Below are 12,839 nucleotides of genomic sequence, written 5' to 3' on the forward strand. Positions count from 1 at the left end.
GGGCTGAAGCATAGCACTAACTGTGAGGATCTCTGTGAGTCAGAACTGACTCGATGGCACCTAACAACAACTCTGTGCCGAGTGCTTTACAAGTGCATTTTGCTTAAAGTCGATTAGGTCAGACACTTACTGCCACGCTTACAGTTACCCCTGTGTGTGTGTTGTATGTACCTGCAAACACATGCATATACGCACACACATACAAATAACATGCACACACGCATCTACACACACACACACACACAAACAAGATGTGATCCCTGATATGGCTACACAGGAAGTCCCACATGGAGGACCAAGGCAAAGAAAGGGAAAGGATACACAGGTATATAGAGCTAGCTTCTAGGCATTTTATATTTTATCTCCTTCTAATTGCTTGGAAACCCTGGTGGCACAGTGGTTAAGAGCTCGGCTGCTAACCAAAAAGTCAGCATTTCCACTAGGCACTCCTTGGAAACTCTATGGGGCGGTTCTACTCTGTCCTATAGAGTCGCTATGAGCTGGAATCAACACAATGATAACTGATTTTTTTTTTTTTCTAATTGCTCAGTTCAACAACCTTGGAGTCAGTCTTGGATTCTCTTTTTTCCAGACCTCCACATCCAATCTGTCAGGAGTCCTGTTGTGCTATTTTCAGGACCCTACCACTTTCCCCTACCCTGGTGCTACCAGCTTGGTCCTGCCCACGTTCCTTCTAAGCTGGATCATTCCAGTCATTTCCCAACTGCTTCCTCCTTTGCTCACGTTCAGTCAGCTCTCATTACAGCTGCCCAGGTCTGGCTGAACCATGTGGCAGCAGAGGCAAAAGGAAAACTCAGCAGTATTGATCCTGTCTTCGCTTAAAATGTTGATAACTTTGTTCATCTTGGATTTTTTTTTCATTCATTTTATTTTTGAAAAACTGTGGCATTTGAATGTTGTTTTCCCTGATTACTGAGGGTTTTGTCTCTAGGAAAGTGCCTAACCTGCCTCGCCCTAGTTGTTAAAACATAAGTCAGGACGCGTCACTCCCGTGCTCAAAGCCAGCATCTCACTCAAAGGTGAAGCCTAAGTCTGTACTTACTGTGGCCCACAAAACCCCCTGCTTGTTCTGTTCAAACTCTTCTCTAACCTCATCCGCTGTCACTCTCCTCCTTGATCCTACCATTCCTGGCCTCCTTGCCCTTCCATACACATGCCAGACCCACTCATGTCCTGGGCTTTTCTCTAGCTGTCCTCTCTGCCTAGAATGCTCCTCCCCTGGGTGTCTGCCTGGCTCGTGACCTCACCTTCTTCAAGCCTCTGCTCAGAGTTCATCTTTGCAAGGAGGCCCTTCCTGACCACCTTAATAACATCACAACCTGAACCTGCACCCTACCCCTGCCCACACCTGGTCTTCCTGATCGTGCCGTACGTTACTGTTTTTCCTCTTCTAAAGTACTAGATAATGTGATAATTTACTAGGGTTTTTTTTTTTTTTTTTTCTTTTTTCTCCCTTTGCAAAAGAAGCTTTATTGTTTCCCCTTGATCCAGGCTTGGACAGACTCTAAGGTGGTTAAAAATCTGCTTTGTGGTTGGAGAGGCTCAGGCAGATGCCAGACGGCAGGGGAACGCAGAGGGCCCTTCACAGCTCACTGGGCTTTGGGGCTCCTAGTTATGCTTAAGGCTGAGCCTCTCCAAGAGATACTCACCCAGCACAGCCTGGGATTCACTAGCTCGAGGAGGTTGGTCACCCTGTTGCCCATCTTTTTGAGGAGTTTCACGTCCTCATCTAGGAGATGGCTTTCCAGAAAGTCACAGAGATGGGGGGCCTGTGTGGGTAGAACCCACCACGTGCAGATCCCAAACGGTCTGGTTCAGGTTCTTCTCCAGGGCCATGATGGCTTCCACGGCGTCCAGGGTTCTTTCACACTCAGCTTGGGGAGCTTCTGCATATCTTGGAACAGGAAGTGGCCACCGCGTGCTGGTTTTGCAGCTTCAAGAGACGCTCGGCCCTCTCTCGCTTCTCCTTGACCAACTCTCGAAAGAAGTGTCCCACGCCTTCCAAGGCCACATGGTCGTGGTCAAAATAGAAGCTCAAAGAGAGGTAGGTGTAGGAGGCCCGCAGACACAGGCTGACTAGGAGGTAGACAGCGGCCTACCCATCAGCGTAGTAATTCTGACTAATCTGGGAGCCCACTGTTGGTCGAGGATTAGGAGCTAACCACAAAAACAAAAACAAACAAACAAAAATGGTGTAAGCTGGTCCGGGAAACTGGATGGCCTAGAAGATGGCCCCTGAGATTGTACCTTGAGAGGAAGTTGGAGGGTGGTGGGAGGCTGCAGGTGGGGAGTCCCCATTCGGTTCCTTCCAAACACTGTTGAAGCAAGAGACAGATCGTGGGGCTGTCCGGTGCGCTTGAGATTATTAGGTTTATTATTGTTGTTAGCTGTCCTCTAGTTGGCTCCTTACTCATGGCAATCCTATACACAACAGGCTCAGACCATTGTGATCTATAGGATTTTCTCTAACTGAATTTTGGAAGTAGTACTAATACCTGGTTATCTCGTCTTTACAATAACCCTATGAAGTAGATATTTAGTACTATTTATTATTTAGTACTATTTAATATTATTTGGGAGTTCCTAGGTGGTGCGAATGGTTAAGCGCTTGACTACCAGCCAAAAGATTGGGCGTTTGAACCCACACAGAGGGGCCTCAGAAGACAGGCCTGATAATCTTCTTTTGAAAACCCTATGGGGCAGTACTACTCTGTACACGTGGGGTTGCCATGAGTCGGAATCTACTCAATGGCAACTAACAACGTTATTATTAGTTATTTCCCCGTTGCCATCAAGTCGATTGGGACTCATAGCGACCCTATAGGATAGAGTAGAACTGTCCCATAGGGTTTCCACAAAGCACCTGGTGGATTCGAACTGCTGGCCTTTTGGTTAGCAGCCAAGCTCTTAACCAGTATGCCACCAGGGTTTCCTATTAGCTATTTAGTACTACTTAGAGTTTAAGGAGCCCTCATATTTTTTCATGGCACAATGGTTAAGTGCTCAGCTGCTAACCAAAAGGTTGGCATTGGGAACCCACTAGCTGCTCCATGGGAGAAAGATGTGGCAGTGTGCTGCTTTAAAGATTACAGCCTTGGAAAACCCTATGGAGCAGTTCTACTGTCCTAGACGGTTGCTATAAGTCAGAATCTGCCGTACACAGCAGCAACATTTATTTATTTAGTACTGCTGTTAACATCACCCCCATTTTACAAATGAGGAAACTGAGGCCTGATGTCACATGGGCAGTGAGCAGTAGAGCAGAGTTTCAGGCAGTCTAATTCCAGAGCCTGTGTGTTTAATCTCTATGCTGTACAGTCAGGTGCCCTCACCATGCTTCATCTTGGCTCAGTTATGCACTTAGCACAGCACATGGCACATATAAGCACTCTTACTATCAAGTCTGTTCTTCTTGTCTTCTTGAATTGCATTGGACGTGAGAGAGGACTTCCCTGGCCTTTATTCAAGGCCTGGCTCAGTCGGGGATAGAAGGAAAAGGACTGAGGAGCCATCTTCAGCCTTTGAGATGCTTGGTACTTGCCTGGCAGGCGCTGGTCCCCACATTGAAGGGTGTTTTGACAAACCGCTTTATCACTGACGTGAGAGAGACTTCTCTGTGCTCGGAGGTTGGTGCTCAGCGTCTGAACGTCTAGCTGTATCTTCAGGTGCCCTGGAGCAAGGGCATTTCGCGCTTTCCCCATCAGCACTTCTGGAGTCTTTTCCTCTTTGTTCAGCGCCTTGACAGATATATTTATTTAGCAACTACTGCATGCATAGCACAGTGCTAGGCACCACGAGGGGTATGAAAGAAATGGGACCTGCAGCTCCTGCCTCCAGGAGGATATAGTCTCACAGGGCGGGCTTTGCATTCAGACAGACTGGCTTGAGTCCCAGCTCCACCACTTACCAGCAGAGGGACTTCAGACGAGTGACTTAACTTCATAAAAAAAATAGAGATAATAACAGTACCTTCTCCAATGGCATGTTCCAAAACCAAAACTAAACACATGGCCACTGAGTCGATTCTGACTCATAGCGACCCTCTAGGACGGGGTAGAACGGCCCCGCTAGAGCTTCCAAGTGTGTCATCTTTACAGAAGCCACACCTTTTCTCCCGCAGAACAGCTGGTGGGTTTGAACAATCGACCTTTTGGTTAGCAGCTGAGTGCTTCAACACTGTAACACCAGACTTGTTAGGAGGGTTAAATGAGCTAACGTGTATTCAGTGAAGTAGCTGGCTGAATGGAATTGCTGAATAAATATCAGCCATTAGGAGGAGGGGAAGGAGGAGGAGGATGGCGGTAGTGATGGCTGTAGTGATGATGCCACAGAGACACCGAGGTAAGCCCCAGTTTGTGAATACCAGATTTACGAACACTTACACAAATTGAATGGGGTTCAGTCTGGACTCCTGACATGTTCCCAGTTGTGTGACCTGGGGCCCAGCCCTTAACCTCTCTGAGCTTTAGGGCCTCCTTACATAAAACAGGAATGATTATTCTAGCTGGCACAGTTGTTTCACATCTAGTTGGTTATGTGGAGAGAACCCAGCAGAGTTCTGGCACCCAATAAAACAAAAAAAAACCCTAAACTCATTGCTGTTGAATCGATTCCGACACATGGTGACCCAATGTGTTCAAGTAGAAGTGCTCCATAGGCTTTTCAGTGGCTGTATTCTTAAAGAATCAGGTTGCCAGGCCTTTCTGCAATGGTGCTGCTGGGTGGTTTTGAACCACCAACCTTTAGGTTAGTAGTTGAGGACAAACCATTTACACCACCCAGGAACCTCTTGGCACGCAATAGGTGCTTATTAAAATAGTATTTTTTTTTTCTTCTCTTTCCTTCCTCCCGGAATCCCTCATTGAATCTCAGGGAATAACACATCCCCAAGGAAGGAGCTTAGGCCCTGAAATCTCTTTGCTTTGGCCTCAAAGTTCTTTTGCTTCCAAGTGAGGGAAACATCTTCAGAATGGCTTAAGTTAAAAGTGGGGTTTGTTCTAAGCCTACAGGGCTGTCTCAGGAAGCCCAAGGGGAGGCAGATTCAGGCAGGCCTGCCATGGCCCTGGAACCGTGAGCGAGAAAGAGCCCAGCGCCAAGGCAAATCCTTGCTCTGTCTCTTTGTTTCTCAGCACCTTCAGGCCTCCAGAGATCTCACTTCCTCTGCCTCCTTGTCACACGGTGGGAGATGGTAGCCTCCTGGCTTCTGTTTATACAGCCAGCTGAGTCTGATTAGCTCCTTTGTCCTACCTCAGCTTCCTGGGAGGGAGCACCTGATTGGTCCAGCTTAGGTGGGGTAGTCTCCCGGCCCAATCGCCAATGGCTGTCAGGGAGGAGAGGGTCAGAAGGCATGAATGTGGCTGCCAAAGGCGTAAGTGAGGCGTGGCGTGAGGGGTATTGTTGGAGAAGGAAGGGAAACACCAGACAAGGTGCCCCCTACACCTGGGTGAAGATTTTTTTGCACACTTCCCATGTACCAGGTACTGCGCTAAGTACTTCACGTGTGTTATTATTTAATCCTCTGAATAAAGTTCTGTTATTGTCCTCATTTTTAAAAAAGGAGAGAATGGAGCCTCAGAGAGGGAAATCGTGTGCCCAAAGTCACACAGGTGAAAATGGCAGCAGAATCACACGGGTGAAAATGGCAGAGACTTCACCAGCGTCCCCTCCAGGTATAGTTTCTCCGGGGAGCTGCTTTCAGACTGATGGGCTCTTATCATTTCGAATCTGACAGAAGGAGAGGCTCCATTCCTTGGCGTGACTGGGCCTGCCTTGATATTGACTGTTACAAAGTTAGAGCGCATGAGTTTTGATCACTCAGCATTAGCAATGCTGGTCATGTTCCGTATTCCAGGACTGTGTTGAGAAATGTGATTGTAGCATGCCACGTGGAAAATTTCTGATTTTTTTCTGACGGAGGATGCCAAGGAGAATTGGTCTCTATTCTGGCGGAAACATAAACATCAATTCTGAGAATGAAGGGGGTGGGAAATAAGGTCCTGGAAATTGATGGAAAGCTGATTGTCGGGCGTCTTGAAATTAACCGGGATTCTCCCTTTTGCTACATTCTTGAGCTCCATCAAAGGATTTCTGAGACACATTTTTAATCCTCCTGTCATTTCATTTGACCTGGAAAAGCATATAGATTGTTTGATGCTCAGGCTGTAGAATTTACTCACAGGGAGAATTGACCTGACGGGGCTGTCGTGGCTGTTCCCTCACCGACCACACAGTTTCACCTAAAGATGATGGACGTGCCCAGGACATTGGCTGGCACACAGCAGGTATTCTATACCTGTCCATTTTCTTCTTTCCCGTAGAGCAAACCTTATTCCACATTTGGGAGGAGAGTATTTGTTGGCTACTGCCAGCCAGCAGAGGGCACTGTTAATCTAACTGAAGCAAATTGAAGGGACACCATCCCAGGAAGGAGGAAGTAGTACAGTGTAATGTAAGCATTGTACTGTGTGGTAGGTATAGTGATAGTTAACACCTCCAGGAACACATTCGTACAGATACTAAGCAACCAAGTATGGAACACTATGTACTTAATCCTGGGCTAGGTGCTAATAAACGTGTAATAAACCACACTCATCTACCTCCACCAAGTATAGTAGAACAGAGCCTTCACTTTGCAGGTTAAGGAGAACAAGGGCAATAAAAGCTATAACATCTCATATAGTGTGTATATCTATATAGTGTATAGGAGCCATGGTGGTGCAGTGCTTAAAAGCTTGGCTGCTAACCGAAAGTTTGACAGTTCAAATCCACTAGCTGCTCCTTGGAAACCCTACGGGGCAGTTCTACTCGGTCCTGTAGGGTTGGTATGGGCTAGAATCAATTTGATGGCAATAGGTTTTATACAGTGTATAATTATACATTACATAGATTATATGTCGATACTATAAGGAGCCCTGGTGGTACAGTGGTTAAGCACTCAGCTGTTAACGAAAAGGTCAGGGGTTTGAACTAACCAGCTGCTCCATGGGAGACAGATGGGGCAGTCTACTTCCTTAAAGATTACAGCCTTGGAAACCCCATGGGGGCAGCTTTACTCTGTCCTATAGGGTCACTGTTGTTAGGTGCTGTCGAGTTGGTTCCGACTCGTAGAGACCCTATGTACAACAGAACAAAACACTGCCCAGCTTTGTGCCATCCTCACAGTCATTGCTATATTTGAGCCCCTTATTGCAGCTACCCTGTCAATCCATCTCATTAAGGGTCTTCCTCTTTCTCGCTGACCCTCTACCTTACCAAGCATAGTGTCCTTTTCCAGGGACTGGTCCCCCCTGATAACATCTCCGAGTACCTGAGATGAAGTCTTGCCATCCTCACTTCTAAGGAGCATTCTGGCTGTACTTCTTCCAAGACAGATTTGTTCGTTCTTCTGGCAGTCCATGGTGTAGTCACTTTTCTTTGCCAAAATCATAATTAAAGGTGTCAATTCTCTTTGGTCTTCTAATTCATTGTCCAACTTTTGATGTGTATGAGGCGCTTGAAAACACCGTGGCTTGGTTCAGGTACACCTTAGTCCTCAAAATGCCATCTTTTTTTTTTTTTTTAAAACACTTTAAAGAGGTCATTTGCAGCTGATTCGCCCAACGCAATATGTTGTTTTGGTCTCTTGACTGCTGCTTCCATGAGTATTGATTGTGGATCCAGTAAAATGAAATCCGTGACAACTTCAGTCTTTTCTCCATTTATCATGACGCTACTTATTGGTCTTGTTTTGAGGATAGGGTCACTATGAGTAGGTATTAACTTGACGGCACACAATAACAGATATTATATATTATCTGATTTTCATATCTCATGTAAGCCACCTAACAACCTCAAAGTAGGCATTTTCTAGAAGAGGAAACAGACTTAGAGAAATAGGTTAAGTAAATAGAGCTTCCAGTGGCATAATTGAAAACACAGGTCTCTATTTCTTCAAAGTCCAGGTACTTAACTTCAAACCAGAGTAGCTTCTACAAGTACGGTGGTTTAGGCTATAGAGAACTGTGGCTTTGGGGGATGATAAATACTGTTCTTTCATTTCGAAACTTCCAAGTACCACGGGGTACTTGGTATCAAGGTTACTGTGAGCCTTGAGTTAGACTGATGAAGCTATAAGATGGTCCCAGGTCTGCAAGAGCATAGGTGAAGCGCGGGTACGCGCGTGTGTGTACGCACATACACATACCCACCTTTTTCAGGCTTCTTAGAGTAAGAGGATGGATTTTTTTAAGTGAGTAGAGATACGGTCTTGCCACTCCCCTCCCCAATAAATGTGATCTGGTGCCGCCTCCCCTGACATTTGCACGTGAATTGGATATTAAAGACCCTGAATAGTACTCCACATTTGTGAATATCTTAGTTACCTATCTGTTTATTTATAACAATCTTTCCCCAGAAAGATTCAAGGAAGCTTACAAGAGTGTGCAAAAAGCAGTTGCAACCCCTCGTCATGGGCTGAGAAGCCCCTTTCTCCGGATCCCCACTGGTACCACCGTGTGATTTGTATCTGGCAATAATAACCATTTATCAAGCACCTACTATGGGGCAGTTCTACCCTGTCCTATAGGGTCGCTATGAGTAGGAATTGATTCCACGGCAATGGGCACTATCGCATATTCTCTCTGATCTTCACAACAACCCTGTATGTCTTATTTATTCCTAGGTCCAGGTTTTACTCATTGAGCCTCCCAGGTTCTGTGATCAATGCTGAGGAAGGTGGGACAAAGTCTCTTCGTTTGGGGCATCTCCACCTATCTATCTTAATGATGCTGAGATCCTTGTTCCTTAGAGCTGTCTAGGGCACTGTCACCTTCTAACTCTGAGTCAGGCTCAGCTGTGATGAAACCTGAATTCCTTGATGGGACCAATTTTGGCTTGGTATTTCTGATTATCTGTGGCCTCATGCCTACCCCATTCTGGGTAAGGGACTTGGGAGGCCAGGAACAGTGTGGGTTTTTAGAAGCATCATAAAGGTCTTTGGTTTGCATCAGTTTATTAGGAACTGGGTCCTTAGAATTCCTTTAAAGGATTACCTACAAGAGCTTTTTCATTAGCATGCAGAATTTAGGTTTCTGTTAAATAACGCCCTGGTGAGCGAGTTGGAGGAGAAAGTTTATTGTCTACAGGAAAATGCGTTAATCAAAGCACTGGTGCAGACAGAGTTGGATTAAGAAGCAGGTAATCAGGGCAGTGGTCCAGTTTCAAGAGGAGCTGAAATACCACTAGAAATAGAATAAGATGGAGAAAATTGTGTTGGCCAGAACATCTCTCAGGAAGATTCCAGTATGTGGTTGGACGGAATATTTGGCTGAGTTGCTTTTGTGAAGGGCATCCTGCCATAAAAACAGAAGCTCAATAAACCATGTTCTAGGAAAGTGGGGTCTGGTTATTTTCTGGACTTTGCCCAGTGGGCTATGTGAGCTTGGGGCTAGAACCAAGTTCCCTGGGCAATAAGGGGAAGGTCCCAGTGACTTAGAAAGGGCTTTCTGTAAACCTGTTGGATCTGTTCGTTCACTCACTCATTCACTGCAGTAATTAGTCAGTTCAATTACACGTTCTATTAATATTTATTCAATTCCTACCTTGAGTTATGTACTATTCTAGATGCAGGGCATATAGCGGTGAACATAACAGATAAATTCCTGTCCTCAGAAAGTTCACATCCTAGTGGTGGTGGGAGAAAGACAGTGAACAGGTATGTGATCAAGATCATTTCAGGTTGTATTAAGAAGCGGACTGGCCAATGGCCCATGAGTTGGCCTGTTATGGAGACTCTGCTCAAGCAGGGATAACGATGAATCTGTGGGGAATGATATCTTCTCTTTTAGGAATTTGAGCTACAGATCTAGGCAAGTAACTGTAGGAAAAAAATTTCTATCCCTCTCCTGCCAAGTCTGTCATGGCTAATGAAAGTAAGAACATATACCTTCTTGGAAGTCAGCCTGTCCCTCCGCCCCATTCCTCACTCAACTTAATGTGGGTGAATAGATGATCTGTGGGTGAAGCTGAGACTAAAGCCTGAACACACCAACTCTGTTACTTTTTCAAGCCTTAATAAAACATCCATTCTCAGCTGCTGCTTCTGTGTGGTGAGATGACCTTCTCTCCATATTGCCTTGGGTTTCTTCTTGCTCAGCCGGTGTGGGGACAGGCTGGTAGGGGACCCCATACTATTTGCCCAGATAAGTCCTGAGACCTAGACTTGGTGGGAAGGAGCGGAAGTCTTGCCTCTGGTTGCAGGTCTACCCTATGTTCCAGCCCAGGTTTAGGAGTTAAACCACTTGCCGTTGCGTCGACTCTGACTCGTGGGGATCCTACGTGTGTCAGAGTAGAACTGTATTCCACAGGGTTTTCAGTGGCTGGCTTTTCCAAGGTAGATCACCAAGCCTTTCTTCTGCAGTGCCTCTGGTTGGACTCATACCTCCAACCTTTCATTGGCAGCCAAGCACAGTAACTATTTGCACGCCCAGGGACATCTTTGAAACTAGTATCTTCATCTCTATTTGACCCTGACGACTATTTCTCAATTGCAACAGAACCCACGGGGGTAAGAGATGTGATTGGAATCTCAGATCTCAAAGGAACCAGACAGTTATACAAAGAGAGGTGAGAGAGAGAGAGCAGACGAGTCGTGTTAACAGTAGATCTCTGGAGAGACAGACGGAAACATTCTGCAGCTCAGAGTTGACAAGATTAGCCAACCACTAGGGCGGTTCTCTGAGTCACCTTTGTATTCCCCAGTTATGGTCCTGCCTTGGTGGTCTGGCTGCATGGTTTTTCTACAGTTCCCTGGAAATGCCTGTCTCTATTTCTGCCAGGTACATCCTCACAATAAGCTTCCTTTGCTTGCATTACCTTGAGTGAGTTCTTAGGCAACCAGAAGAACCTAACACGGAAGGAAAAGGCTTAATAAAGCCTTCCACCATCCCTGGAGATTCAACATGCTTCAATTGGCAAACATTTTTTGAAGTCCTAGTGTATGCCAAGAGCCCTGGTGACACAGTGGTTAAGAGCTACAGCTACTAACCAAAAGGTTGGCAGTTTGAATCCACCAGCTGCTTCTTGGAAACTATGGGGTAGTTCTACTCACCTGTAGGGTCATTATGAGTTTGAATCAACTTAACGGCAATGTTTTTTTTATTTTTTAGTGTATGCTAGTGCCTTTGCTAGACCTTGAGAATAATTGTTGTCGTTAGGTGCCATTGAGTCAGTTCGACTCATAGCAACCCCATGTACAACAGAATGAGACACTGCCCAGTCCTGTGCCATCCCCATAATTGTGCTGTGTTTGAGCCCATTGTTGTAGCCACTGTGTCAATCCATCTTGTTGAGGGTCTTCCTCTTTTTCACTGACCCTCCACTTTACCAAGCATGATATCCTTCTGCAAGGACTGGTCCCTCCTGATAACATGTCCGAAGTAAGTGAGGGGAAGTCTCGCCATCCATGCTTCTATGGAGCAATCTGGCCATACTTCTTCCAAGACAGATGCCCACAGAAGCACCTGTCAGGAAATTAAACAATATATTTAAAAAAACCCAAAAAAACCAAACCCACTGCCGTCTAGTCGATTCCGACTCAGAGCGACCCTATAGACGGAGTAGAACTGCCCCATAGAGTTTCCAAGGAGCACCTGGTGGATTTGAACTGCTGACCTCTTGGTTAGCAGCTGTAGCACTTAACCACTATGCCACCAGGGTTTCTAACAACGTATTACAGTGGGCAAATCTGTTGCAAAAGACCCCTTTAAAATGTTAAAACAGCAAATATGTCACCTTGAGGACTAAGGTCCATGTAACCCAAGTCATGGTATTTTCAGTTGCCTCATATGCACGTAAAAACTGGAAAGCAAATAAGGAAGACCAAAGAATTGGTGTATTTGATTCACGGTGTTGGTGAAGAATATTGAATATACCAGAAGAACGAACAAAATCTGTCTTGAGAATCATAACACCTAATATTTAAAGTTTTCTGTCTATTCTTCCAACCTCATCTTGAATCCTTATAACATGGTGCCACTAGTAAAATTATGTCTGTTTCCAGATGAGGAAACTGAGGCACAAAGAGTATAAATGTCGTGCTCAATATCTCACAGGTCGTAGGGGTTGTTGTTAGCTGCCGACAGTTGGCCCTAACTCATGGTAACCCCGTGCAAACAGGGCAAAACCCTGCATGGTTCTTATGTGACACGTAAGGGTTCGCTGCGAGTCGGAGTCGGTTTGATGGCAACTGGTTTTAGAGGAGGGTGTGTCAGAGTAGACCTGTGTTCCACAGGATTTCCGATGGCTGATTTTTTGGAAGTAAATTGCCAGGCCTTTCTGCCAAGATGCCTCTGGGTGGACTTGACCTGCGGGTTTTTCAGTTGGTCGCTGAGCACATTAACTGCCTGTGCCACCTGGGGACTCTGTCATCAATAAAACGGGGTCAATGCTCCAAGCCTTGAATGGGCCAAGGCGGGGGAGTAAATTAAATAACGTAGAGCTCTGGTACGCCTTAGGGCCTCCCCTTTCGTTTGCACAGAGCCAGTTCAGGCACTGAAGAGCCAGGTTGAGCTAGTGTTTTGAACAAGCCGGAAGCTTATTGCAGGTGTGGAGGCTTCCCAAAGACTTGGAAATCCCAGAACAGATGTATCTATCATCCATTTCATCTACAGGGAAGACCCCGGCCAAATCCTGCCCTGTAAACACTAGCAAAAGAAATTATCTGGGGGGTCTTGGAAGACTCAGGGAAGACCCTTAGATGAACAAACAGGCTATTGGGCTGTGTGTATACATCGCTTTTTAGCTCCTGCACAAAAATTCAAGAACACAACTATGTATGCCCA

At 45.9% G+C, this 12,839-nt stretch overlaps 1 pseudogene; it reads right to left on the reverse strand.

Annotated features, from left to right (window-relative positions):
- Window positions 1–1,629: 1,629 nt before the first annotated feature.
- On the reverse strand, window positions 1,630–3,722 carry LOC100672559 (ferritin light chain-like; annotated as a pseudogene).
- Between the last annotated feature and the right edge of the window lie 9,117 nt (window positions 3,723–12,839).

This window comes from Loxodonta africana, chromosome 19 (assembly GCF_030014295.1).
Source record: "Loxodonta africana isolate mLoxAfr1 chromosome 19, mLoxAfr1.hap2, whole genome shotgun sequence".
In the NCBI taxonomy this organism is placed as follows: Eukaryota; Metazoa; Chordata; class Mammalia; order Proboscidea; family Elephantidae; genus Loxodonta; species Loxodonta africana.